The sequence below is a fragment of the Sarcophilus harrisii genome, chromosome 2 (genome assembly GCF_902635505.1).
Source record: "Sarcophilus harrisii chromosome 2, mSarHar1.11, whole genome shotgun sequence".
NCBI classification, from domain to species: domain Eukaryota; kingdom Metazoa; phylum Chordata; class Mammalia; order Dasyuromorphia; family Dasyuridae; genus Sarcophilus; species Sarcophilus harrisii.
In genome coordinates, this window is record NC_045427.1 from 426,031,670 (window position 1) to 426,059,171 (window position 27,502).

Sequence of the window (27,502 nt, forward strand, 5' to 3'; positions counted from 1 at the left end):
GGAGGGGGAAGTCCCATGTGACAAGCAGGGTATATATTACTCAAAAGCATAAGAGGAGGAAGAAATAGTCAAAAGCAAAACAAACTTCCTGATCCAGAGAGAGGATTTTATTTTAAATGAAGAGAAATGGAAACTAATGAGATATTTATTAATTGGGAAATAGCAGAGCAAATTGTGGTATGTAGATATAATAGAATATTATCACCCATATGAAAAGACAAAAACCGTGTTAAACAAAGCAGAAAATGGCCATAGTAAATAAAGATAAAGATGCCTGGTCCCACGGTGTCCCCACACTGAATGATTCAGTTCTATTCAGACAAGGTCTATGGAGAGCTACTTTAAGGCCCGCTTGTCCCTTTGCTGGTCCACACTTTTATCAATAACATGAAAAAAAAAAGTTCCAAAGGCAAGATTTGTCAGATCTGCAGGTGAGACAAAAGTTGGAAAGGTTCCCTAAAACATGGGGTTGACATCAGCATGATAAAAGATCTGGACAACCTAGAATATTAGGTAGAATCTAATTAGATGAAATTTAATTGAGGTAATATAGGCCTTACATTTAAATTTTTAAAAAATCAACTTCAATTCCAATAGACTTGTGATGGAAAGAGTCATCTGCATCCACAGAAAAAATTATATAGAGACTGGATGTGGAGCAAAACACAGTATTTTTTACCTTTTGTTGTTTTTATTGTTTGCTTACTTGGTGGTTTATTTTTTCTTCCGTGTGTTTTATTTTTTCCCTTTTGGTGTGATTTTTCTTGTGCAGCATGACAAATAGGGAAATTTGTTTAGAAGAATTGCATATGTTTAACTTATACTGAATTGCTTGCTGTCTAAGAGAGGGGGGAAGGGGAAAGGGAAGAAAAAACATTTAGAAAACAAGGTTTTGCAAAGGTGATTGTTGAAAACAAATCTTTTCATGTTTTGGGAAAAATAAAAAGTTATTATTTTAGAAAATTTTTTAAATCAGCTTCATAAGTGTAAGATGGAGGAGATATGAATAGAGAGCTGTTTGTCTAGAAAAAAGGGGAGGCTTATAGACCTGTAAGCTTAATATCAATCAACTGTAAAGTATTGTTAGCAAAGAACTGGAAATTGAGTGGCTGACCATCAGTTGGGTAATGGCTAAGTTATGGTATATGAATGGTATAGAATATTACTATTTTATAGGAAATGATGAGCAGGCTGAGTTCAGAATAGCCTGGAAAGATTTACATGAATTGATGCTAAGTGAAGTAAGCAGAACCAAGAGAACATTGTACACAATAACAAGATTATGTGATATTCAACTGTGATGGGCTTGGCTCTTTTCAACAATTCCAACAATGCGATTCCATAGACTTGTGATAGAAAGTGCTGTCTGCATCCAGAGAGAGACCTATGGAGACTGAATGTGGATCAAAGCATATTATTTTTACCTTCTTATTGTTGATGTTTGCTTGTTTTTTTTCTTTCTCGTGTTTTTTTTTCTTTTGATTTGATTTTTCTTGTGCAGCATGATAATTATGAAAATGCATTTAGAAGAGTTACACGTTTAACTTATATTAGATTGCTTGATGTCTTAGGCGGAAGGGGAGCATGAAAAAATTTTGGAAAACATGGTTTTGAAAAGGTTAATGTTGAAAACTATCTTTGCATGTATTTGGAAAAATAAAATATTGTTTTTAAAAAGTACAGTATTGCAACCAAAAAAACTAATATAGTTTTGTGTTAGACAAAGTATTCAGGATTAATGGGTCAACTAGGTGACACAGCATATGGAGATCTGGACTTGGAGTCAGGAAGACTAGAATTCATATCCTGCCTCAGACACTTACTTTCTATGGGAATCACTTCTCTCTGAGCTTCAGCTTCTTCATCTGGAAAATAGGGATGATAATATCATCTGACTCATGTTGATAGAAGGACTGAAGCAGGTAATATGTCTATCCCACCTGGCAAACAAAGTACCTAATCAATGTTAGTTCTTAGATCAGGGAGGTGGAAGTGCTGTTATACTTTCTAGTCAAGATATATATATATATATATATATATATATATATATATATATATATATAAAACTCAGTTCAGGGCACCATATTTTAGGACAAACATTGATAAGGTATAGAACACTCAGAGGAAATGAAGAAGAGATGAACATCCAAGGATGATAAAGGGTCAGAGGGAAGGGAAAATATAGCAATTGTTTTCAAGGATTTGAAAGTATTTCATGTAGATGTGGTATCCAATTTGCTCTGTTTAGGCCCAGAAAGCAAATCCAGAAGGAGTCAGCAGAGCTTGCTTAGAGGCAGATTCTGCAATAAGGAAAAAATTCCTAACAATTTGGGCCATCCAAGAAGGGAAGGGAAAAAGGGAAGGTCTCCCTTCATGTGAGACCTATGAGTCAACTTCTCTCTCTGTGATAGAGGAGATTCTCATTCCAATTTGGGTTGACCAACATGATCCCTCAGGCATATTCCCAATCTGAGATTCTGTGTGACTCAGCGTCACAGACACATGTAAGGAATTAAACTGAATTTGAGCTATTAATTAGTGCAATATCCAGTACAAAAATCTTCTACATAGCTGAAGTTGTAGATCTAGAGCTCAGATGAGAAATCAGGGATGGGAATAAATTTGGGAGTCACCCAATCATAGACACAGAAGTATAAGAGAATCTAGAAGCTACCTAGTTCAACCACTTATTTTACAATTGAGGAAACTGAGGTCCAAGGAAGATGTACAACTATCACAACATTGCACAGGTAGCATATGGTAGAGGCAAGATTTGAACCCAAGCCCTCTGACTCCAGAGTCAAGGAGTTGTATTGTAAGAGACTGAACCTTTGGAAATGTCTTTAAAGAATAAGTGGAAGGAGGGAATCTTAGAAAAGAGCAATCAGAGAGGTAGGAGGAAAACCCAGTACAATAATCACATTTTTCATTAAGTTGGGAGGTAATGGTCCTCACTTGCTCCTTCTGAGGAATGTGTTGAGGATTAATTAGCTCATGTTCATCCAGTGTTTGGAAGATAATAACAAACTCCACAGGGACTCCTCCAAATTATTAAGTTTAACTAAGCATAGAGCTCATAAGAGCTGTGTATCACAAGCTGATGATAGCCTGTTTCAGCACCAAGTGTGAAACCTGCTGACTCCCCCCAGGAAACAGCACACTGTGAATGCTAAGGCTCATTTGGGACCCACGTCAGGGAGTGCTCAGAGGGCCTAAATCTAGCAAGAAAGCTGAGGTCATGCTTTGCTGACCTCATCTACCAATTTCACCCATCAGCACCAGCCCTGCATTAGTAGTGATTTACCACAGTTCCAGAGAGAGAAATCCATTCTGAATCAAAGATGTCACCAGCCTTCCCATCCTGGGAAGCACAAAGGGTTCAGAATATAGTGACTCAATCTTCAACCTCACTTTAGCTTCACCTGTTCTAGCAAACAGTTTTGATTAATTCTGATCAATCCCCAAAACAATGAGGATATGTATTTAGATCTGCCTGATTATTATGTGTTGAGAAGAGCCATTCCTGCCAATTTTCCCTATCTTTGTGATAGAGAGGCTGCCAAAATCATGGCTTTGGGTGGTTGGGTCTAGCACACCTGACAGCAGGAGTGTGCTGATGATGTTTTAACTGGTGCAACAGATGTATACAAGACATACTTTCAAGTTTAATCTACATTTCTAATGTTTTCTCCATCACTTTCTAAAATTAGACAATTAACAGAACAACAAATGAAACCCTGATTTGTGACATTTGCCAATTTCCAAGGTGGAAATGCTTATGTTGAAATTTTTACAATCAGTTCCACTACTTGACAGTTATACATTCAGCCTGAGACGGTCCCAGACCTTAGACTGGTCCTTGGGAAAGTCTTTCTGACATTGGGACCAGGCACTTTTTTAGCATTTGGGAAAGACTGTTCAAAGTCAATAGGAAATAGGAGCTCAGGGAAAGGGAGAAAAGGGAGAATCAATCAACATTTTTAAGTGTGTCTACTATGTGCCAGGCACTATGCTGAACCCCAGGGTTACAAAAAAAGGTAAAACATACCGGCTTGTTGAGACTGTCTTTCCCAAAACTATCTATGCCACTAATTAGCCCTGTGACTTTTAGTAAATCCTTTTCCCCTTTGGACCTTGTTTCCTCCTATGTAAAAAGGAAGTTGGATGATGGTCTATAAGATAATTTCCAGATATGACATTCCCTGCTTTTAAAGCTTCTTCCAGCTCTGAAAACCTAGAATTCTTTTATCTTCCTTGTACAAAACAATACATTAAAGCAAAGCCATAATTTCAATGAACTCCCTAAGGCTCCCTTAAAGGGTTTTACCCACAATCACCATTGAGAAAGAGAACCTCCTTCTCCTCACTCTTGGAGGAAAGACTATAATGGGGGGGGGGTGCGGGGGAGAGAACCAGAATAAAGGTTTGGGGCAAAACTGACTCCCAAAAGAAGGAGGAGGAGAAATAAGATTCGAGGGATCAAGGTAAGAGCTAAGGGCTGTGTTGACTCCAGGTGGCATTTAAGGCTTCTTGAAATCTCGTTCTGTTACATGAGGTATTTAGCGGCAATCACTTTTCCTCAAATGAGAAAAGTGTGCCTATTTCAGAGGCAACAGGAAAAGGGAGATGTTGGGATTCTATAGCCAATTCCACAGCAGCTGGGGACTGGGATACAGTGAAACACAGGAAATAAAAGTGGCTTACAGGAGAAGATAAAAGGGATACTGAGGAGGGGGGAAAGGGAAGTGAATGGAATAAAGAGGTTGATGATGAGTACAGGCTTATGGCTGAGAAAAAGGAGCCAGGAAGTTTCAGTCTCAAAGGGTTTGCCCCAACAGGAGGCCCCAGGGCTTGAAACATGCTAACACTGTCCTAGCATCACATTTCACATGTCATTGCATTTTCCATAGCTAATGTTTGCTGTCTTGCTTTAAATTATTAGCTCTTGATTAGATCATCTTTTTGTGTTTCCAGAAGGAGCTCATTATGCAGTGAGTGAAACGTTAGGGAATTATTTACACCCAAGCAGCTGAGAGCAGTTGGCTAATTCTAGATAATGGCACTGGCATTACTGTAAGTGCAAAGAGATTTCTGTAAATCACAATATTTGGACTTGAAATTCAAATTGTGCAAACCCCGGCACTTTGGGTTTCAACCAACTGATTAGCAAACATGCATTAAGCACCTACTATGCGAGAAGCAGTGTGGCAGAAAGGATAGGTGACCACCTTAAGAGTCAGGAAGATATAGTTTCTGACACAAATCATTTCAACACTTAGTACCCCAAACAACTATCTAAGACTATGAGTTACAAATGAGGCTCCATTCTGCTTTAGTGAAATCAGTTTCCCCACTTGGAGATAACATGAGAGGTCTAAAGCATTACCACCACTATTTTCCCCACCAAATAACAAAAACAAAACCCTGTGTTCAAGGTATAAAAGAAGTATATCAAGAATATTACCTCATAAATTTCTGTAACTTTATAAGACAGTTGTCAAAACCTCTCATTAACTTATTTCATAATCATATAACCTGTAGCCTACTAGCAAAAAGTCCTGGGCTCACATGACCTGATCTTAAGATAGGATCCACAAAATCAGCAACTTTTTGGTTTATTATGAGGATCATCAGGAGTATTTTATGGGAAAATCTCAGAATATAACTAATGTCTAGATTTCTAAAGGGCAACTTGGTGGTGCAGTGTGTTGTTGTTATTGTTGTTCAACCTTTGGTTCCCCAACGATCTTCCAAGGGTGATGTCATGACTTGCACTTGAGTTGGACATAAGTAAGGAAGAGCTGTACAAAGTCATCAGCCTCACGCTCTCCTCCTGACTTATGGAAGTCCTTTCAATCATTTCTGATGAAAAGACTAGACCTGAACAAAAAATTTGATTTTCAAATATAAGACTCAAGAGAAGCATAAAAAACTGGGTAGGAAAGGAAAAAAACACTTGTTTTTAAAGTTTACAATGTTTATATTCCTACATGGGAGAATGATATTTGTAACTCTTCAGAAGTGTATCTTTTTCAGGATACTTAAAAGGTGTATACAGAGACAAAGCAATTTTATGTATACATAAACAATTAAGGGGTGAAAAAGGGACTGTAGTTGGAGAAGAAGAGAAGAGCCAGATTTGGCTCAAAGAGGGAATAACTATGTACTTAGTTTGATACAGAAATATGTCTTACCAGTAGGAAAGTAGGAGGGGAAAGGGAAAAGAAAAGGGAGAAACTAATAGAAGGGAGGGCAGAAGTAGAAATGGAAAGAGATAAGAAGAGAGGGTGATTAAAGAGGGCAGATTGAAGGAGGTGATAGAAGCAAAACAATGGTGAGGAGGGAAAGAGTGAAAAGAAAAAGTATAAATGGAGGGAAATAGGATGTTGGAAAATACAGAGTTAGTAATCTTAAATATGAATGTGAATAGGATGAACTCTCCCATAAAATGGAAGTGAACAGCAGAGTGCATTAAAAGTCACAAATCCTACAATATGCTTTTTTTTTTTAATAAGAAATACTTTTGAAGCAGAGTAATAAAGACTGACTAAAGGGAAAAGGATGAAATGGAATCTATTATGCTTCAACTGAAGTAAAAAACAAACAGAGGGTAGCAATCCTGATCTCAGATCAAGTAAAAGCAAAAATAGATCTAATTAAAAGAGATAAGAAAGGAAACTACATCTTGCTAAAAGATACCTTAGATAATGAAATAATATCAATACTAAATATAAATACACAAAGTGGTGTCACATCCAAATTCCTAGAGAAGTTAAGAAAGCTGCAAGAAGAAATAGACAGCAAAACTATACTAATGGGGATCTCAATCTTGCTCTATCAGAACTAGATAAATCAAACCACAAAATATATAGGGAAGAATTTAAGGAGGCAAATAGAAGAAAATAGGCATGATAGGCCTACACAAAAAGTGACCATATATTAGGGCATTAAAAATCTCACAATCAGAGTCATGCAAAGAGAAGGAGGAGGACGAGGAGAAAGAAGAAGAAATAGAGGAAGAGGAAGAAAGCCACAAAACATCATCTTTAACATCATTGCCACTGAAAAACCATAACCATCTCTAATATTGGACCATTTGACAGTACCCAAGGACTTTGACAGAAAAAATATTCTTTTCCAGGTTTTTGGTAACTGTGACTACTAAAGGAGGTGATGAGCTCAGCATATGCTAAGGCAAGTGCCAAGACTAGTCAGATTGACTAACTAATTAGACTGATAAGTAAGTCAACAACAACCACTACCATAAGCTTTTACATAGTGCTATAAGGCTTGCTACACACTTAACAAATATGATCTCACTTTAGCCCTATAACAACCCTGGAGAAAAAGTGCTATTATTATTATTAAAAAAAGAGAGAAAACAAAGGCAGCTAGATGGCGTAGTAGATAGAGCACAGGTGCTAGAGTCAGGAGGATCTGAGTTCAAATTCAGCCTCAGAAAACTTAACACTTCCTCACTGTGTGACCTTGAGTGACATACTTAACCCCAATTACCTTGCCAAAAAAATAAATAAATAAATAAAAAGGAAAGCAAGAGGAAAGAGATTGCCAAATAGCTATTAAAGATCGCATAGTTATATATCTAAAGCTTAATTTGAACTCAGATCTTTTTGATACCAAGTTCAACACTCAGTCCTTAATATTGCATTTATCAAGAGCTAAGTGCCAAGAATTATTCTGAGCTCTGGAGATACCAAAATCAAAAAAGGCAAAACTATAGCCCCTAACCTCAAGGAATTCACATTCTAATGAGAAGACTGTATGACAATATACAAACTGTTATGCATATATAAAATATATACAGTATATTATTTAACATCTCATCTGCCCCTCTACTATCCATTGAGAAAGCAAGCAATATGATATAAATTATACATGTGAAGTCATATAAAACATATTTTCATACTTGCCATTTCGCAAAATAAAAAAAGAAAGGAAAAAAGCAAGAAACAAAGAAAATGAGAAAATGCTTCAATCTGCATTTAGAATTCATCAATTCTCTCTCTGGAGGTGGATAGCATTTTTCATCATGGGTCTTTTGGAATTCTCTTCAATTGGTGTCTTGATCAGAATAGTTTATCATTATTATAATAGTGCCATTACAATATTTCTCCTGGTTCTACTCACTTTACTTTGTATCCATTCATATAGCTCTTCCCAGGTTTTTCTGAAAATATCCTTCTCCTAATTTCTTAAAAGCACAATTCAGCAAAATCACATACCATAACTTGTTCAATTGATGGACAGCCCTTCAATTCTTTTCCACCACAAAGAACTGCTATATTTTTGTACACTTAGGTCTTTTTTTCTTTTTCTTTGATATCTTTGGAATATAGGTCTAGGAATGACATTGCTTTATAAAATCAAAGTTTTATAGCCCTTTGGACCAGTTCACAATTCTACCCACAGGGCATTAATGAATGTATTTTTCCACATCCCCTCCAACAGTGACCATTTTTCTTTCATGTTAACCACTGTGATAGGTGTGAGGTGATAACTCAGAGTTGTTTTAATTTACATTTTTCTAATCAATAGTGATTTAGAGCATTTTTATGTTACTATTGATAGCTTTGATTTCCTTCTGAAAGAAACTGTTCAAATCCTTTGACCATTTATCAATTGAAAAATGGCTCTTACTTTTAAACATTTGGCTCAGTTCCCTATGTATTTAAGAAATTAGGGGCAGCTAGGTGGTGCAGTGAATAGAGCACTAGCCTTGAAAGACCTGAGTTCAAATATGGCCTCAGATACTTAACACTTCCTAGCTGTGTGACCCTGGGCAAGTAACCCCAATTGCCTCAGAAAAAAAAAAAATAAGAAAGAAATAAATAAGAAAGAAATTAGTCCATCAAAAAAACTTGCTGTAATTTTTTTCCATTTTCCTGCTTTCCTTCTCATTTTGACTGCATTGATTTTGCAATTTTCATGTAATCAAAATTATCTACTTTATTTTCTATGATCCTCTCTAACTCTTATTTGATCATCAACTCTTCCCTTATTCATAAATCTAAAAAATAAAAATTTTCAAACTCTTCTAATTTGTTTATGATAATATTCTTTACGGTTAAATATTTTATCCATTTGGGGCTTATTTTTCTCAATCATATTTTTTAAAATACATGTAAAGATAATTTTCAAAATTCCTTTTTGTAAGATTTTGTGTTGCAAATTTTTTCTGCCTCCTTCCTTTACCACCATCTGACATGTAAGCAATCTGACATAGGTCACACATGTACAATACTTTTTCAAACATATGCATATCTCCATATGCAAGAAAAATCAAACCAAAAGGGGGGGAACCATGAGAAAGAAAAAACAACCTCCCCCCAAAAAAGTGAAAATAATATGCTTTGATCCTCATTCAAGTCTCCATAGTTCTCCTTCTGGATGCAGGTGGCATTCTCCATCCCAAGTCTATTGGAATTGTCTGGGATCCCTATATTTCTGAAAAGAGTTAAGTCTATCATAGTTGAACATCATATAATATTGCTGCTATTATGTACAATGTTTTCTTGGTTCTGCCCACTTCACTCAGCATTAGTTCATATAAGTCTTTCCAGCCTTTTCTGAAATCAGCCTGCTCACCACTTCTCATAGAACAATAATATTCCATTACACTCATATACCATAACTTATTCAGCCATTCCTCAATTGATGGACATCCACTTAATTTCCAATGCCTTGCCAAAAAAAAGAGCTGCTATAAACATTTTTGCAGGTGTTATTTTGATGTTCAATGTGAAAACAGGGGTTTTTCTTCTAAAGGATTATAGTCAGTTTCATTGGGGAAGTTATTATTGCTTATAATTCTAGCTCCTTTGCTTTCCAGAATATCTTATTCCAAACCTTCTGCTTCTCCACCATGGTAGCTGCCAAACCTTGTGTTATACTGTGGCTCCCTCATATGTAAATATTTTATTTCAGGCTACAGAAATAGTAGGGAGCTCTAGAATTTGGTTACAGTGTTCCTGAGAGTTTTCATTTGGGGATCTCTTTCAGGAGGTATGTGGTGAAGTCTTTCAATTTTTATTTTGCCCTCTGGTTTTAGGATTTCAAGTCAGTTTTTCTTTATAATTTCTTGAAATGTGATGTCATACTTCAACAACAATACTATATGAAGACCAGTTCTGATGGACCTGGCCATCCTCAGCAATGAGATCAACCAAATCATTTCCAATGGAGCAGTAATGAACTAAACTAGCTACACCCAGAGAAAGAACTCTGGGAGATGACTAAAAACCATTACATTGAATTCCCAATTCCTATATTTATGCCCACCTGCATTTCTGATTTCCTTCACAAGCTAATAGTACAATATTTCAGAGTCTGATTCTTTTTGTACAGCAAAATAACAGTTTGGTCATGTATACTTATTGTGTATCTAATTTATATTTTAATATATTTAACATCTACTGGTCATCCTGCCATCTGGGGGGGGGGGGGGGGGTAAGAGGTGAAAAATTGGAACGAGGTTTGGCAATTGTTAATGCTGTAAAGTTACCCATACATATAACCTGTAAATAAAAGGCTATTAAATAAAAAAAAATAAAATTCAAAAAAAAAAAAAAAGAAATGTGATGTCTAGGCTTCTTCTTTGATCATGGCTTTTAGAGAATCTCCTCCCTCAATGTATTTCCCAGATCAGTTGTTTTTATGATAAGAGTTCTCAGATTTTCTTCAATTTTTTCATTCTTTTGATTTTATTTTATGGTTTCTTAATATCTCATGGAGTCATTAGCTCCCACTTGCCCAAATCTAATTTTGAAGGAATTATTTTCTTCAATGAACCTTTGTGTGTTTTTTCCCCTTTGGCCAATTCTATGTTTTTAGGATGTTATTTTCCTATGTACTTTTGGTGCCTTTTTTCCAAGCTGTAAAATGTCTTTTCATAATTTTCTTGCATTACTCTCATTTCTTTCTCAATTTTCCCTCTATTCCTCTTAACTGATTTACATTTAAATCATTTTAACCTCTTCCAGGAATTCTTGTTGGGCATGTTGAATTCACTTTTTCTTTCCTTCAAGCATTTACTTGTAGATATTTTGACATTTTTGTAAGCTCTTTCAGGGCAGGTGAACTGTCTTTATTGTTCTCATTTGTATCCCCAGCACTTAGAATAGTGCCTGGAATAGAATAGGGACAACAAATGTTTATTGAATTATTAAACATGAAGTGAATGAAGAATACCTATTAGCTAAAATATAAGGTGCAGTTATATAAACAGATCATTGGGTTGGTCCATCACCACACACAATGCAGATGTGGACAATGATCAGGACCCATAAATGAATAGGAGAAAGAGAATGGAGTGAATTACAGTTTGGAAATTGGGCAGCATTTTCAACAACCCCAAATTTTCTTGATGTCAGTTCCTATCAGTGAAATCCACCCTTCATGCCAAAAATCCTGGTCATAACCCAGAGAGCGATGCAATCAAAAGGCTAAACAAAGAGTTAGTACTCTTTAGGTTATCAAGTTGATCAGGGCATTTTGTTGATCAATGCTAGATGTGGTTATTGCCTCCATAAAATAAACAGAGTGGTAATCATCCTTATTTTAAAGATAAGGAGGTGAGCCACAGAGAGGAGAAATGGCTATGAGTAGTATGGTCTATCCTAGAATCTGTTCTTCCGACTCCTTGTCAAGGACTTCTCCTAATACATTATGCGAGATGAGTCTTGTTGGTAAGAAAAGACTGACCTACATGAAACAAATAGAGAACTATATCAGGCAGAAGTGGAAAGAGCACTGAGTTGGAAGTCAGGAAAACTGAGATCTATTCCTTTCTTTAGCAATTCCCTTCTCCGATCTGGATCTGTTTTCTCTTCTTTACAATGAGGAAGTAGATGAAATGGTCTCTAAGGAAACTTCCAGCTCAACTCTAATATTCTATAGTCTAAGTTTCCTTCTAGCTATGTTTACAATTCTTTATGGTACTGATATTCAGGATTCTAAAATCCATTTCAGCTTTGATTTCTTAGTATTCTAGCAATAAGCCATGTCTAGAATTTATAACCCCATTATTATCCAGGTTACTCCTCCTAGATCATCTCCCTCTCATTGACTTAGAAAAAGTAGAAGGAATTCTTACCATGAGTTCTCTCTTTCCCCAATCCCTATGCTTAAATTTAGGATCACAAATCCTATTTAAAGTCTATTTAAAGTCAATCCTCACAACAATTTACCAGTTGACAATTTATTTCAGCTCCTGTTTTGAAGTGCCATTCTTTCAATTGTCTGTATATATTCTTCAATATTTCTATAAATATGTGATCTCAGTAATGTGGTGATGCCTTTGAGTAGAATAGATCAAAACTCACCTATGCTGTCTCATCTTGGTTGATTTTTATCTGTGTCCTTTTATCAATCCTCTACAGAAAATCATATGTTTTTCTAAATCTACTAAACACACATGGATTCTAGTACAACATATAATCCCTCCTCCTTGCTATATAAGCAATCCATCTCCTTTATATAATCTCTTTGATAGTATCTTTTAGTCCACTTACTGCACTCCATCTGTCATGGCTAATTTACTATAATCTATTTATGCTTCCTATTACACTCCATCATTAAATGGATGGTCCATAATTCAGCCTAACAATCACACAGGGAACACCAAGAGGATGAAGAATGTGTAAAACTAGAATATGATGTTGTATGAACAGACCACTGGGTTGTCCATCACCACACATGCCTTGGATACATATTGCACATAGGCAATGAATTGAACCCCAGATTGACTAGGAGGAAGCAAGTGGATTATATTACATTTGGAAAATCAGGCAGGATTTTCAAATACTCCAATCTTCCTGAAATAAAAATTCATTTAAAAAAAAGTTCTTCAAATGATGCCATACAATGGTGCATCATGAAATACCATGATCTCTTCCATAAGTACATGGAGGAAAATATTTGATTATATGATCAACTCTCATCCCATAACCTTTACAATGATTTAAAAGAAAAATATATCAGCCCCAAAATTCAGTGTTAATTCAGGGCATGGTAGTGATATCACTTTGGTGATCCAAACCCATCAGGGCCTTTCCTCTATTAAATCAACATTTACTCAGTGAACTAGCATTTGATATGCAATGATAATGTATTAGATTAAGTGCATACTTCTCAAATTTCCAATTCTTTCTCTAGACATTCTAACATATTAAAAAACTAGATGTATATCAATACAGCTTGTTTTTAAATTTCAATAATACCATATATAGAAAATGACTTATTCTTGCAGAGAAATTTCAGGAAATCTGATTGGTCAATGATTTTTAATATCCCCAGATGGTGGCTCTGGAGTGACTGTCCCTCAATAATGGTCTTGATCAGGGTAGACAGAGAAGGCACAAATAGATAACTAAGTATATCACAGATAGAACAATTTTAAGTCCTTTCAATGTAGCCAACCAAATAGATGATAGCAGCTCTAGTGCTAAGAAATGTTAGTTGGCTTATGGGCTTCCAGAAGGAAAGAAAAATACTTAATACTCTGATGAAATAAGATAAGGCCTGTTGGATTTTTGATTCTTACTCATCTTGAACACAATCAGAGGCCATGTCAAAACAAAAAGAAATTACTAAGGGCCTACTATGTGCCAGACACAACACTAGGAACTGTGGATAAGTAAAAATATCAAGACCCTCCTCCTCTATCTTACAGTCCAATAGAGGAGACAACATGCAAACAGATATATACAAAAAAAGAACGATACAGGATAAACTGGAGAGATTCTCAAAGGCACTAAGATTAAAGAGAATAAGGAAAGGCAGGTAGGAAGGCTTGTGCTGAGACTTCAAGGAAGCCAGAGTAGTCAGGAGGTAGGGACGATGAAGGAGAGCATCCCAGAAAGGGAGGACAGCCAGTGACAGTGTCCAGAGCTGAGAGACAGAAAAGTATGTGCAAAGAACAGCAAGGAGGCTGTGTCATTGGATCCTGAGGATGCATCAAGGGAGTAAGGGACAAGAAGCCTAGAAATGTAAGAAGCCGGATTATGAAAGGCTTTAAAAGTCAAATAGAGGATTTTATATTTGATCCTGGAGATAACAGGGAGACTTGTCTTAATAATAATAATAGCTATCATTTCCAACAGTATTTTATACATATGGTATTTCATCTGATCCCCACAGTAGAGTTGAGACATAAGAGCTACAGGTTTTATCATTCCTTTTTGACATATGAGGACATGGAGGCACAGAGATTCAAGTAATTTGTCTCTAATCATACAAGGTGACTAGGAGGTTCAGTGGATAGCGCACTGGGCCTGAAGTCAGGAAGATCTAAGTTCAAATGCAGCCTCAGATATTTGCTTGCTGGGTGACCCTGGGTAAGTCATTTCACCTTAAAATGAGTTAGAGAAGGAAACGGCAAATCCCTCCAGTATCTCTGCCAAAAAAATCCTAAATGGGGTTACAAAGACTCAGACATAACTGAAACAAATAAACAACAACTACAGTAACAGTCAGTGAGTATCAGGGATAGGGTTTTAACTCAAATTTTCCTAACTCCAGAACCAGTGTTCTTTATATTACACCATGTAGTGTCGACTACAAAAAATTATTTTTTAGCTCATATCCATGAGAAATCAGTTTGACTATTACAACATTTACAGAACTGAGGGAAAATTACTCTGCTTGGTATTGATACCATCGATCAAAAATAAAAGTCAGGGCAGCTAGACAGTGCAAAAGGACAGCTAGATGGCACAGTGGGTAGAACACTGACTCTGAAGTCAGGAAGATTTGAGTTCAAATCCAGTCTCAGATACTTAACACTTACTAGCTATGTGACTTTGTACAAATTACTTAACCCCAACTGCCTCCCCACCTCCCCCAAAAAATAAAGATCATTTCCATAATAAAGAGGCCATCATACAAGTCCTCCCCCAATGACCCTGGACCCTCAATTCTATGATTCTGAAAATTTGTATCCCAATCATGACCACGGACATAGCACAGGTTTATTAATGTCTTGGAGAAAAGCAGCTTTTCAGTTTTTCTCCTGATAGTCTTATCTCTCTTCAAAATTCAGCTCAAATACCACTTCCCAATTAAAAAAAAAAAAAAAACTTCCTAACTCACCTATTAGGGCTTTCCGCTCCAAAACTATGACCACCTAGGTAGCTCTGGGGATAGAGTTCAGGGCCTGGAATCATGAATTCAAATCTGGTCTCAGACACTTACTATTTGAATGACCATAGGCAAGTCATTTAACTCTTTGCCTCAGTTTCCTCATCTATAAAATGAGCTGGAGAAGGAAATGACAAACCCCCGCAGTACATCTTCCAAGAAAACTCCAAATGGGGTCATGGAGAGTCAGACATGACTAAACCAATTAATAACAACAACAAATGTATTTACCCTTGTACACGTTGTTTCCCTCTTGAGGGCAGGCACTGGTTTGTCTTTATGCTTCTCTTCTTGCACAGTGGACACATCACAGGCACTTAGTATGTGCTTGCGGAATTGAACTGAATCATCACAAATCAAGATACAAGAAAGACCTTAGTCCCAGGTTTTCTATAATCTCAACCTATAGAATCTGAACTTCCCAGTCTCAACCACATCCCTACCTACCACATTCCCAGGAGCCTTGTGAATTCTGCATGGCTGTATTAACCACAGCAATTGCAGAATTTATAAATTGCAGAAATAATAAGAGACTTCAAATTACATCATTCCCCAATAAATACTGATGCCTACCTGTGCTTCCACTCCAGAGGATACAAATACTCAGGGAGTTTATGCTCTAGTTATAAAAGACAATTATCCACATAATTATTTGATAAGATGGGGTAAGGGCCATAAAGAATGCAAAAATGTCTGCAAACATTCAAAGCAGGGAAAGACTACATCTATTTGAAGAAAGTAAGAAAAATTTCATATGGAAAGTGATATTTGAGTAGGATTTAGAAGGCTAAAAAAAGAGTTTTAGAGATTAAAAAGGCAGGAGAAGATAATCCAGACAGAATCATACAAGAAAATGTATGGAGGTGGGAAAGTACTGATAATATAAAAGGAACCATGAATTTAGTTTCAGCACAGGATCCACAATAGGGGAGTTTGAAGAAAAAATGTAAGAAAAGTAGGTTGGACCAAGACTGCAGAGGGCTTTGAATGCCTGGCTAAGGAATTTAGATTTAATTAAATAGGCAAAGGAGAACCATAGAAGTCTTAGAATAGGATAAATAACGTTCCCAGAACTATGTATTATGAAGATAAATCTAGAAGCATATAGAGGTTGCATTGAATAAGGTTGGAAGCAGTTCAGAAATTTTTGGGGGCAGGAGTGAAGACTTGAACCAGAATGGTTGTAGTGGGTATAGAAAAGGGAGTGACCTAGATCAAAACTTGACAACTAATTAAATATCAGTAAGTAAATATCTGTAAGGATACAGTGAGGAAAGTGAAAGAATATTCCAAAATTTTCAAAATGAGATTGAAAGAATGTTGGTGGGGCAGCTAGGTGGTGCAGAGGATAGAGCACCAGCCCTGAAGTCAGGAGGACCTGAGTTCAAATCTGATCTCAGATATTTAACACTTCCTGGCTGTATGACCCTGGGCAAATCACTTAACCCCAATTGCCTCAGCAAAAAGAAAGGAAGGAAGGAAGGAAGGAAGGAAGGAAGGAAGGAAGGAAGGAAGGAAGGAAGGAAGGAAGGAAGGAAGGAAGGAAGGAAGGAAGGAAGGAAGGAAGGAAGAAGGACAATGAATTCAGTTTTGGATACATTGAGTTTGAGGAACTGGAGGGGAGAGCAATTAAAAATCCAAGAATGAAAAAAATTCAGAAAAAAAGGATAGAAACAGAATGATTTTGTTGCCACCATGTTAAGTTTGATATTCATTTCTTTAAGCAATCTGTATATAACAGAAGTTCATCGTTTCCTATACAATACGCTCTTTTGTTCTTTGTAAGTTTAAATGTCAATGCTTACTGATGATTGTCAAATTCACAATTTTTAAAATGTAAATGTGGAACTTGGGAGAGATGTTGGGTTGAAAAACAAATCTTGGAACAATTTGGAGAGGGGAGAGTTGAAGTTGTGTGAATAGAGGAGAATGCCAATGGAAAGAGAACAGAAAAAGGAAAGGGGACCATAGATAGAACTTTGGAAAATGTTTAAAGGGTAGGTAAAAGAAGATGATAAAAACAGGAGAAGCAGAAGCAGTCACAGTGAACGACCCATCCTTAGATTCAATAAAAGTGCCAGAAAAGTTTTGCTCACAGCCAGTCTTACTCTGAATTACCTTTCACTGTTCCCATTATCAGAAATGCTCTTTGACTGTCTTACCTAATCAGTGCCCCTGGAAAGAACCCTGCTTTCTAGGAAATATCAACAAAATAAGCACACTCGGAGCAAGTGTTCTGAGTCCCTATTCAAAGACGCACATGAGAAAATTGGAGATGGGCACCAAATGATTAGAAAAGTGGAAGTTAATAAAAACATGGGAAATAGAACATTTATCTAATCCTCAAATTCAGTGCTTTGCAGTATGAGGAGAGTTAACCTAATATAGGCCCTTGAATACATTAGACACTAATTACTTCAAATTGAATACACTGCTTTGGGACAGTGGACATTCTTATAAGGCTCTTCCATCTTCCCTAACTGATATACATACATTATATATATGTATATAATATATATACATACATACATATAACTTGCATTCATATGCATAAACAAAAACATACACATGCATGCATATGCATATAAATGCATATATACTCATTCAATTTACTTCTCATTGCCTGTGTCAAATATGAATTAAATTGCAAGGCAATATCAAACTGCAGTTGGTCTGAATCACGCTCCGGAATTGAGGAATTGAATAGCACTTAACAAGAAAAGCTTATCACTGAGGTTCAGACAAGCTCAGGTCCATGTAGCACCTGATGAGCTGCCTAAGGCAGTGATGGCAATAATATGGAATAATAAATGCTCTAGCCTCCACTCCAGGGGTTATGGGGGGAGAATGAGGTATGGCTTACAGTCCTCTCTCTACTGCTCTCAGCTGCTTTGGTACCAGGCAGCAACTTCGTTTGTGAAGGAAAAAAAGGCTTTAGCCCAGAGAGAGATGGCAACTTCACAAATCCCAACCCAACTAAAGGACCTCAGCTTTTACTTTATTGAGAAAAGGGAAACCATTTGCCATAAACTTCTCGCATTCTCTTCATCTCAAAAATCTCTTGACATCATCTCTTGCTCTCTTCTCCCTTGCTCCAATTTTTGATAATGTCCTTCTTGACAAGACCAACTCTTCTAGTTGCCACTGATTTTATCTTGTTCAATCACTGACTTTTCCCTAATCTATAAACTCTTCATACCTACTGGCTCTTTCCCTACAAACATGCCCAAGTCTCCCACTCCAACTTCACCCCTTAAAAAACCTTCAATAAGCTCAATAAGCCCTTACCAGCCTCTCAAGTTTTCATCTTATATCTCTCCTCCCTTTCTCAGTTAAACACCTGAAAGAAAGCTACTCAGTAAACTCACATTCTTTGCAACTCTCATCAGTCTGGGTTCCAATTTCCTTATTCAACTAAAGCTGACCTCTCCAAAGTTATCAGTGGTCTCTTTCTTTAATTTAATATTTTATTTTCCCCCAATTATAACCAAAAACAATTTAACATTCTTTTTTTTTCAAAATTTGAGTTCCAAATCCTCTTCCTTTTTCTCTCCCCACTTCCCCTCATTGAAAAGATGAGCAATATAACAAAAGTTATACATGTACAGCATTGTAAAATGTATCTCCATGTAAGTCATGCTATAAAAGAAAAAAAGAAAGAAAAACAAAGAAAGTAAAGGAAAAATATGCTTTGATTAGGTGGACTCAAGATGGCAGATAGTAGACAGGTCTTTGTCTGAGCTCTTCCTGGCTTTCCTCAGAATCAACACCAGATCAAACTTCTAAACAGGTTTTGGAGTCACAGAACTCACCAATATTTGGAATGTAACAAATTTCCAGCAGAAGATATTTTGGAAGAACTTCAGGAAAGATCTGTCTCAATTAGGCAGGGGGAGAAGTGGTCCAGTACAGGTGTGGCATAGGGAGACTTAGGGCAGAGATGCTTACCCCATCTTGGAGGAATCTATTGTGAGGCTCTTAAACCAAAATACAGCAGTTTTAGTTACTCTTGGTTATTCTGTCTTGGTTTAGAAGCCAGTGGATCAGCAGACCAACTATGAGACCACCAACACAGCTACAAAGGGAAAATAGTGAGCCTCTGAATGCCAGCATAAGAAGCAGGACTTGGCCATCCCCACTCAGCACAGGGAAAGAGGCCAGCAGTACTGGCCCCAGAGCAGCAGGAAGCCACTGTTGCCTGTAGAGGAAACTAGGAACAATCTCCCCTTTGTCCTAAGAACAGACCAAAATCTTCAAAACTGAGCAAAAAAAAAAAAAAAAAAAAAAAAAAACCATAAAAAGAGCTCTGACCATAAACAGCCAATATGGAGACAGGAAAGAACAGACTTCAGACCCTGAGGACATGATGTAGCCTAGAAGATCCAGAGAAAAACGGGGGCAGGAATTGACCCTTTAAGATGCAAATACCTCCTGGCTAGATCCACAGAGACTCCAAGTGGGGAACTGGATGAGTGTGGCTGGAGCAGGAATCACAGAAACTTTCATCTCTTGGACTGTTTGTGGAATCAGAAGTCTACTGAGAAAACTTCAGCTGATTGGGAATATCAGGCCCAGCTGTGCTACAGAGACCAGCCCTGGATGGGAGATGTAGGAAAGAGCCAGCACACCTGCGGGTACAGAGGCAGTGAGGCAGAGATGCTGTTGGCTGCAGGCACTTGTTGGAGAATGGAGCTCTTGATTTGGGGTTCCTGGTCAGAGGGGAGAACTGAGGTGAAGCCAAAGGCACCTATAAATTCTCTCTGGGCAGGGTGTCACTTAACATTACTCTTTGCTGTATAGAAGAAGCTATTTTTACTTCAGTGTCCTCCTTGGAAGATGAACCCTGGTCTTGCCTGTTTCCATACTATGTTTCTATGATAGGGTTCTTTCTTCTTTCCCAATTCATTTTTTTAATAAGAGGTATTGGTATAAGTACTTAAAAATCAAATGAGACACATTGAGGAAAAACTAAAGAAAAAATCCAAAAAAATCCAAGATGATTATAAAAAAAAATTTAACTAATTAGAAAAGGAGATAGAGTCTCAAAGATGAAAATAATTCTTTGAAAATTAGAATTGGGTAGCCCTCTTCAATAATGAGATGAACCAAATCAGTTCCAATAGAACAGTAATGAATTGAACCAGAAACACCCTGAGAAAGAATTCTGTGAGATGACTATGAACCACTACATAGAATTCCCAATCCCTCTATTTTTGTCCGCCTGCATTTTTATTTCCTTCACAGGCTTATTGTAGACAATTTCAGTACAGCAAAGGAACTGTTTGGACATATATACATATATTGTATTTAACTTATACTTTAACATATTTAACATGTATTGGTCAACCTGCCATTTAGGAGAAGGGGTTGGGGGAAGGAGGGGAAAAGTTGGAAAAAAAGGTTTTGCAATTGTCAATGCTGAAAAATTACCCATGCATATATCTTGTGATTAAAAAGCTATAATAAAAAAAAAAAGAAAATTAGAATTGGGCAAGGAAAAACCAGTGACGCTATGAGAGACCAAGAAATTTTTTAAAAAACAGATTATAAAGAATAAAAAAATAGAAGAGAATGTAAAACATTTTATAAAAAAAAAAGATTTGGAGAACAGATTAAGAAGAGAAAATATAAGAATAATTGAACTGCCCGAAAGTTGTGATCAAAAAAAGGACTTTGACACAATGATGCAAGAAATAATGCAAGAAAATTATCCTGGAATGATAGAACATGAGGGGAAAGTAGAAATAGGAAAAAAAAAACATCAATTATCACTTCAATGAGATCCTTTTTGGAAAACATATTATTGCCAAATTTCAAAAACTCTAGATCAAAGAGAAAATTTTGCATGAAACAAGAAAAAAAAATCAAATATGCTGGAGCAAAAATTAGAATTGTACAGGACTTATCAGCAGCCACAATAAAAGACTGCAGGTCCTAGAATCATATCTATCAACAATCAAAAGAATTAGGCTTGTGGCCAAAAATATCATATCCAGCAAAATTGTCTATGATATTGAAAAAGAAAAAAATGGACATTCAATGAATTTGCAGATTGGGGGACTTTCTACCAACCAAACACTAACATAATAGAGAATTTAAAATAGAAAAGCCAAAATCAAAGATTAATTTCAAGAAAATCAACATAGATAAGTTGTTTATGGGTTTTTTAATGGGAAATAAATACCATACATTTAAGGTTGACATCAACAATAGTGAGCCCAAAAGAAAGAGGGGGCAAATTTAAAAAACAGTAATCATGTTATACAAATGAGGTGTAGAGGAATATTAGACACAAAGGTATTAAGAGAGGGGGAGGCTTGTAGTTCTGAAAACCTACTCACATCAGGAATGGCTTAAATAAGCAACACTACATATATACCATGAAGCACCCTCTAAAATCTATAAAGAAATGAGAAGAGGAAAAGGCACACCAAGAATCAAAGGATGTGGGGAAAAAGACAAGGGAAGGATCCATGAGTGGAAGGAAGGTTAAATAATAGCAAGTCAAGAATTAGAAGCAGAATTAAAGCAAAGAGTCAGCAGGGATAGGAAAAATATGTGTGTGTTTATGTGTGGAGATGTGGGGGTGTATATATGTATATATGTACACATAAATATACCCTTTCTTAACTATAGCCTGCTTGGAGATGGGGGAGAGGGATGAAAGGGGAGAAAAGAATGAAGTAAAAAAGGTGAGCAGCAGAGAACAAAAGAAAAGGTGGACACTCATGAATATAATTTCTTCTACTAATATATATACTTTCTTGATCTGGTAATTTGTTGTTACATGTGAAGACCGTGTATTTTAAAATCAGCCAGAGTCAGGAATTCAGGTTAGGGGAAAATCGTCAGTCTTTATTCTCAGTGAAGAAAGATCGGAGATGGAAGAGAATGGGCAATAGCAATGTGTGCAGCTGAGTCAAGAAGCTAGCTAGACCAACAGCCACACGACCAGCAGCTACAAGCATGGAACCCAGGCCAATCTCTCCCAGCTTCTCTTCTTGTCTCTCTGTCTCCACCCACCAAAATCGTCATTTCCTATACAACACATCAGGACTTGCACAGAGAGTAGACAGGGACCATTCTTTATCCAATCATGTATATTAATAGAGTATAGTCCAATTACTATTTAGCCTCACGTACTTGGGACCTCAGTGCATCAGCTCAAACCTCAGCCCATTATACATATTTTGAATCCTCCTTGAGGTTCTGTGGGGCACATGACAATGTTATCTTTTGCTTTGTTTTATTTTGTTTTGTATTCCTTTTCTGTTTTTCTCTTTTCTTGTTCTATTAAAAAATATTTTTAAAGTTTAAATTTTATCTGAATAGTATGAAAAAACTTTATACTCCCTATTTTTTAATTATGTTAAACATAAATGAAGCATATGTGCTTCATTTGAGTCATATGAGTAGCTTTCATTATTCTTGAATGTCTGTCTTTAAAATTTTCTGATGCATCCATTTGAAGATCTGGTTCTAAATTTAACTTATTGAAATACTTGATTTTGATGACTATTATAATTAGAAGAGATATTTAATAAAGATAGGTATATATCCAAAGGAGGAAAATTCCTGAAGACACTAAAGGCAAAACTCTCCAGATAAAACTCCAAAGGGTGGTATGAATTGCTCTCCAACTCAAAAGGCTCTCTTGGAAGAATTCAAAAAGGATCTTAAAAGGGAGTTTGAAGAAAAATGGGAAAAGGAGATGACCTTGAAACACAGAAATTATCAGAAGAAAATCACTCCTTAAAAAATACATTTGGCAAAATGGAAAAAAGAATACAACTCCTTGAAAAACAGAATTGATGAAATGGAAACAGAGAACAGCTCCCTAAAAATAGAATTAGTTAAATGGGGAAAAAAATCTAATGAACAAAACAACTCATTTAAAAGTTCAATTGACCAAATGCAAAAGGAGGCTTAAAGAAAAGCTAACAAGAAAATAATTCACTAAAAATTAGAATTAATCAAATGGAAGTGAATGATTCAATGAAACACCAGGAATCAGTCAAAGTCAAAAACTGAAAAAGAAAAAAAAAGAAAATGTAAAATATCTAATTGGAAAAACAACTGACCTGGAAAACAGATCCAGGAGAGACGATCTAAGAATTATGGGACTACCCAAAAACTATGATATAAAAAAGAGCCTAGACAGCATCATTCAAGAAATCAAGAAGGAAAAATGCCCTGATGTCCTAGAACCAGAGAGTAAAATAGCCATTAAAAGAATCCATTGGGGGCGGAGCCAAGATGGCGGAGAAGACTCACGCGACTTTCTAAGCTCTTCTCTTACCCTCTTTATCAATATTATATCGAGCCTCAAAAATAGTCTTGACTGCTACAATTCGTAAAGATAAGAAGTAGAACAACTCACCAGCCAAAGAAAATCTGCAGTCTTGCCAAAAAAAGGTTGATTCTGGGGCCAGGGGGGAGATCAGCGCAGACTGGGAGAGAAATTAGGTTCTGAGGAGAGCCTCAAACCAAAAGTGAAAGCATAGATCTCAGCATTAGCCTGCAGCCCCAACCCGCAGATGGGGCTTCCTGGGGCAGTTGTGATCCTGCACGGCAGGAGGACGAGCCGGGTACCCCAATCTGCGCAGTGGGGAGCTTGGCTTGGGGCCATAGAGCTTTTCCAGGGCTGATTTGCATCAGGCAGAGACGCTGGGCAGAGTTTGCAGTGGTCTGCGGTCTGCGGTCAGCTGCTAATACTCACAGTCCCACAAGAGGCTCCAGCCTGGGGCAGTGACACTTTCACCCCTTGCCAGCCGAGGGCAATGCTAACCCACACAGCCCAACTGGGCACTTGATAGCCTCGGCCAGGCTGAATCCACTTCCTGTTGGGGAAGGGAAGACTCTCACCAGAGCACCCCATAACTCAGGAGCTGGAAATCGGTTTACATCCTCCCTGCTCTGCAGAGGAAGCTGGTAACCCCTTGCCTAGGAGACATACCCTAAAGGTTTTAAAACATGAATAAAAAGTTGAAAAGAACGATGGACAGCTTCTATGCAGAAAAAGAGCAGGTCAGCAAACCTGAAGAGACCCTCAAACAGCAAAAAATGCATCAGATTGTCCTCCCTTACATGATGCTCCTCATAGAAGAGACCATTAAAAGTCCCAAAAAGAGTTAGAAGATAAATGGGGAAAGGAAAGAGAAGCCTTAAAGAGAGCAACAACTTCCTGAAATAACGAATTGAAAAGAAAAATTCCCAGGAAGTAGGAAACAAAATTGGTGAACTGGAAAAATAAAGAACCGCAAGAAAGTAGGATTTATGAACTGGAAAGACAAAGAACCCCAAGAAAGTAGTATCTGTGAATTGAAAGAAAATAATTCACTAAAAAAAAATATTAGTGAAATGGAAAAAATCCACAGACCAAAACAATACATTTAAAACCAATTGACATATAACAGAAGAAGTAAAAAGCTAATGAAGAAAATAATTTTAAAAATTAGAACTGAACAAATAGAAACTAATGATTCCATTGAGACAGCAAGAATAGTCAACAAAACCAAAAAATGACAAACTGAAAACCATGAATTATCTATTGCAAAATGACAGACTTGGAAAATAGATCAGGAGAGATAATCTGAGGATTATTGGACTTTCCGAAAACTATGATGAAAAAAAGAGCCTAGATACTTTTTTACAAGAAATCATCAAAGATAACTGCCCAGATGAATAGAATCAGAAGGAAAATAGGCATTGAAAGAATCATCGAACACCTTCTGAAAGAAACCCTAAAATAAAACCCCAAGGAATATTGTCCAAATTTCAGAACTATCAGATTAAGGAAAAATTTTACAAGCAGCAAAAAACATTTAAATACCGAGGTGCCAAAGATCACCCAAGATCTGGCTGCCTCACATTAAAGGAAAGAAGGGCCTGAATATGATATCTGAAAGGCACAAGAACTTGGGATGCAGCCAAGAATAAACTACCCAGCTAAGCTGAGCATTTTCCTTCCAGGGAAGAAGATGGATATTTAATGAAACAAATGAATCCATTTGTTTCTGAAGAAAAAACCAGAACTAAACAAAAATTTGATCTCCACCATAGAACTCAAGAGATGCAGAAAAGGTAAAATAACTCTTGAGAATTGTATTTGTTGTGGATATACAAAAAGAATACATGTATAATTTTGATTGTACTGATATAACATAAAAAAGGGAAGTAGATATGGAAAAAGGGATGATGGCAGAATAAGGTGGGAAGGAGGGATCAAAAGAGGGAAACCACATCCCACAAAGAGGCAAAGGAAACTTATCATATCTGAGGGAATTTAGAGAGGGGAGGAACATTGTGTGAATCTTACCTCATCAGAGTTGGCTCAAAGAAAAAATATTTGACATTTGTTTTAGAGAAAATTCTCTCCTGCTTCATTAAAAACGGGGAGAGGAAAAGGGAAAAGAAAAGAGTAATAAGGGAAGGAAGGGGAAAAGACCAAAGGGGGAGGGAGGGATTATAAAGAGGGTAAGCATCGTGATACAAGAGGGGTACAAGTTTAAAAGGGGAAAGAGGGGTTGGGGAGGCAAGAATAAGTAAAGCAAATCTGGGGTTATTAGGATGGCAGAACACAGATTTAGTAATTCTAACCGCAAATGTGAATGGGATGAACTCCATAAAGAGGAGGCAGATAGCAGACTAGATCAAAAGTCAGAACCCACAATATGTTGTTTAAAGAACACATTTAAAGCAGGGAGATACATATAGAGTAAGGTAAAAGGCTGGAGCAAAATCCTTATGCCTCAGGTGAAGTCAAAAAAGGGTAGCCATCCTTATCTCAGATCACAAAAGTAAAAATTGATCTAATTAAAAGAGATAAGGAAGGAAACTACATCCTGCTAAAGGTTAGCATAAAACAACGAAGCAATATCAATATTAAACATATATGCACCAAGTGGTATGGCATCCAACTTCCTAAAGGAGAAGTTAAGAGAGTTGAAGAAGAAATAGACAACAAAACTGTAATAGTAGGAGATCTCAACCTTGCACCTCAGAATTAGACAAACCAAAACCACAAAACAAATAAGAAAGAAATTAAAGAAGTAAATAGAATATTAGAAAAATTAGGTATGTTGGATCTTGGAGAAAATTGAATGGAGATAGAAAGGAATATACTTTCTTTCAGCAGTTCATGGAACCTATTCAAAATTGACCATATATTAGGACATAAAGACCTTAAAATTAAATGCAAGAAAGCAGAAATAGTAAATGCTTTCTTTCAGATCATGATGCAATAAAAACTAAATCAACAAAAAGTTAGGGGGAAATAGACCAAAAAGTAATTGAAACTAAAAAACTTCATCTTAAAGAATGATTGGGTGAAGCAGCAAAATTATAGATACAATTAATAATTTTACCTAAGATAATGACAATGATGAGACATCAACCAAAATTTTGGGATGGCAAAGGGTAATAAGAGGGAATTTTATATCCTTAGAGGTTATTTGAATAAAACAGGAGAAAGAAAAGATTAATGAATTGGGCTTGCAACTAAAAAACTAAAAAGGACCAAATTAAAACCCCAATCAAATACTAAATTGGAAATTTAAAATTAAAAGGAGAAATTAAAAATATCGAAAGTAAAAAACCATTGAACTAATTAATAAAACTAAGAGTTGGTCCATGAAAAAGCCAATAAAATAGATAAGCCTTTGAAATCTGATTAGAAAAAGGAGAGAGGAAAATGAAAATTAGTAGTCTTAAAATGAAAAGGAGAACTTTCCACCAAATGAAGAGGAAATTAGAGAAATAATATGAGTTATTTTGCTCAACTTTATGCCAATAAATTTGATAACCTAATGAAATGGATGACTACCTCAAAAATATAGACTTCCAGACTAAAGAGGAGGAAGTAATTGCTTGAATAGTCCCATTTCAGAAAAAGAAAAGAACAGGCAATTAAACAACTCCCTAAGAAAACCCTCAGGACCATGGATTTACATGTGAATTTTACCAAACATATAAAGAAAATTGGCCCTAATGCTATATAAATTATTTGATAAAATAGGGAAATGAAGGATCCCACCAAATTCTTCTATGACACAGACAGGTACTGATACCCTAAACCAGGTAGGTTGAAAACAGAGAAAGAAAATTATAGACCAATCTCCCTAATGATATTGATGCTAAAAATCTTAAATAAGAATATTAGCAAAAAGACACAGAAAATCATCCCAACAATACACTATGATCAAGTAGGATTTATACCAGGAATGCAGATGGTTAAATTAGAAAACTATCAATATAATTGGCCATGTTAATAACCAAATTAAAAACCATATGATCATCTCAATAGATGCAGAAAAGCATTTGATAAAAATCCAACATCCATTCCTAT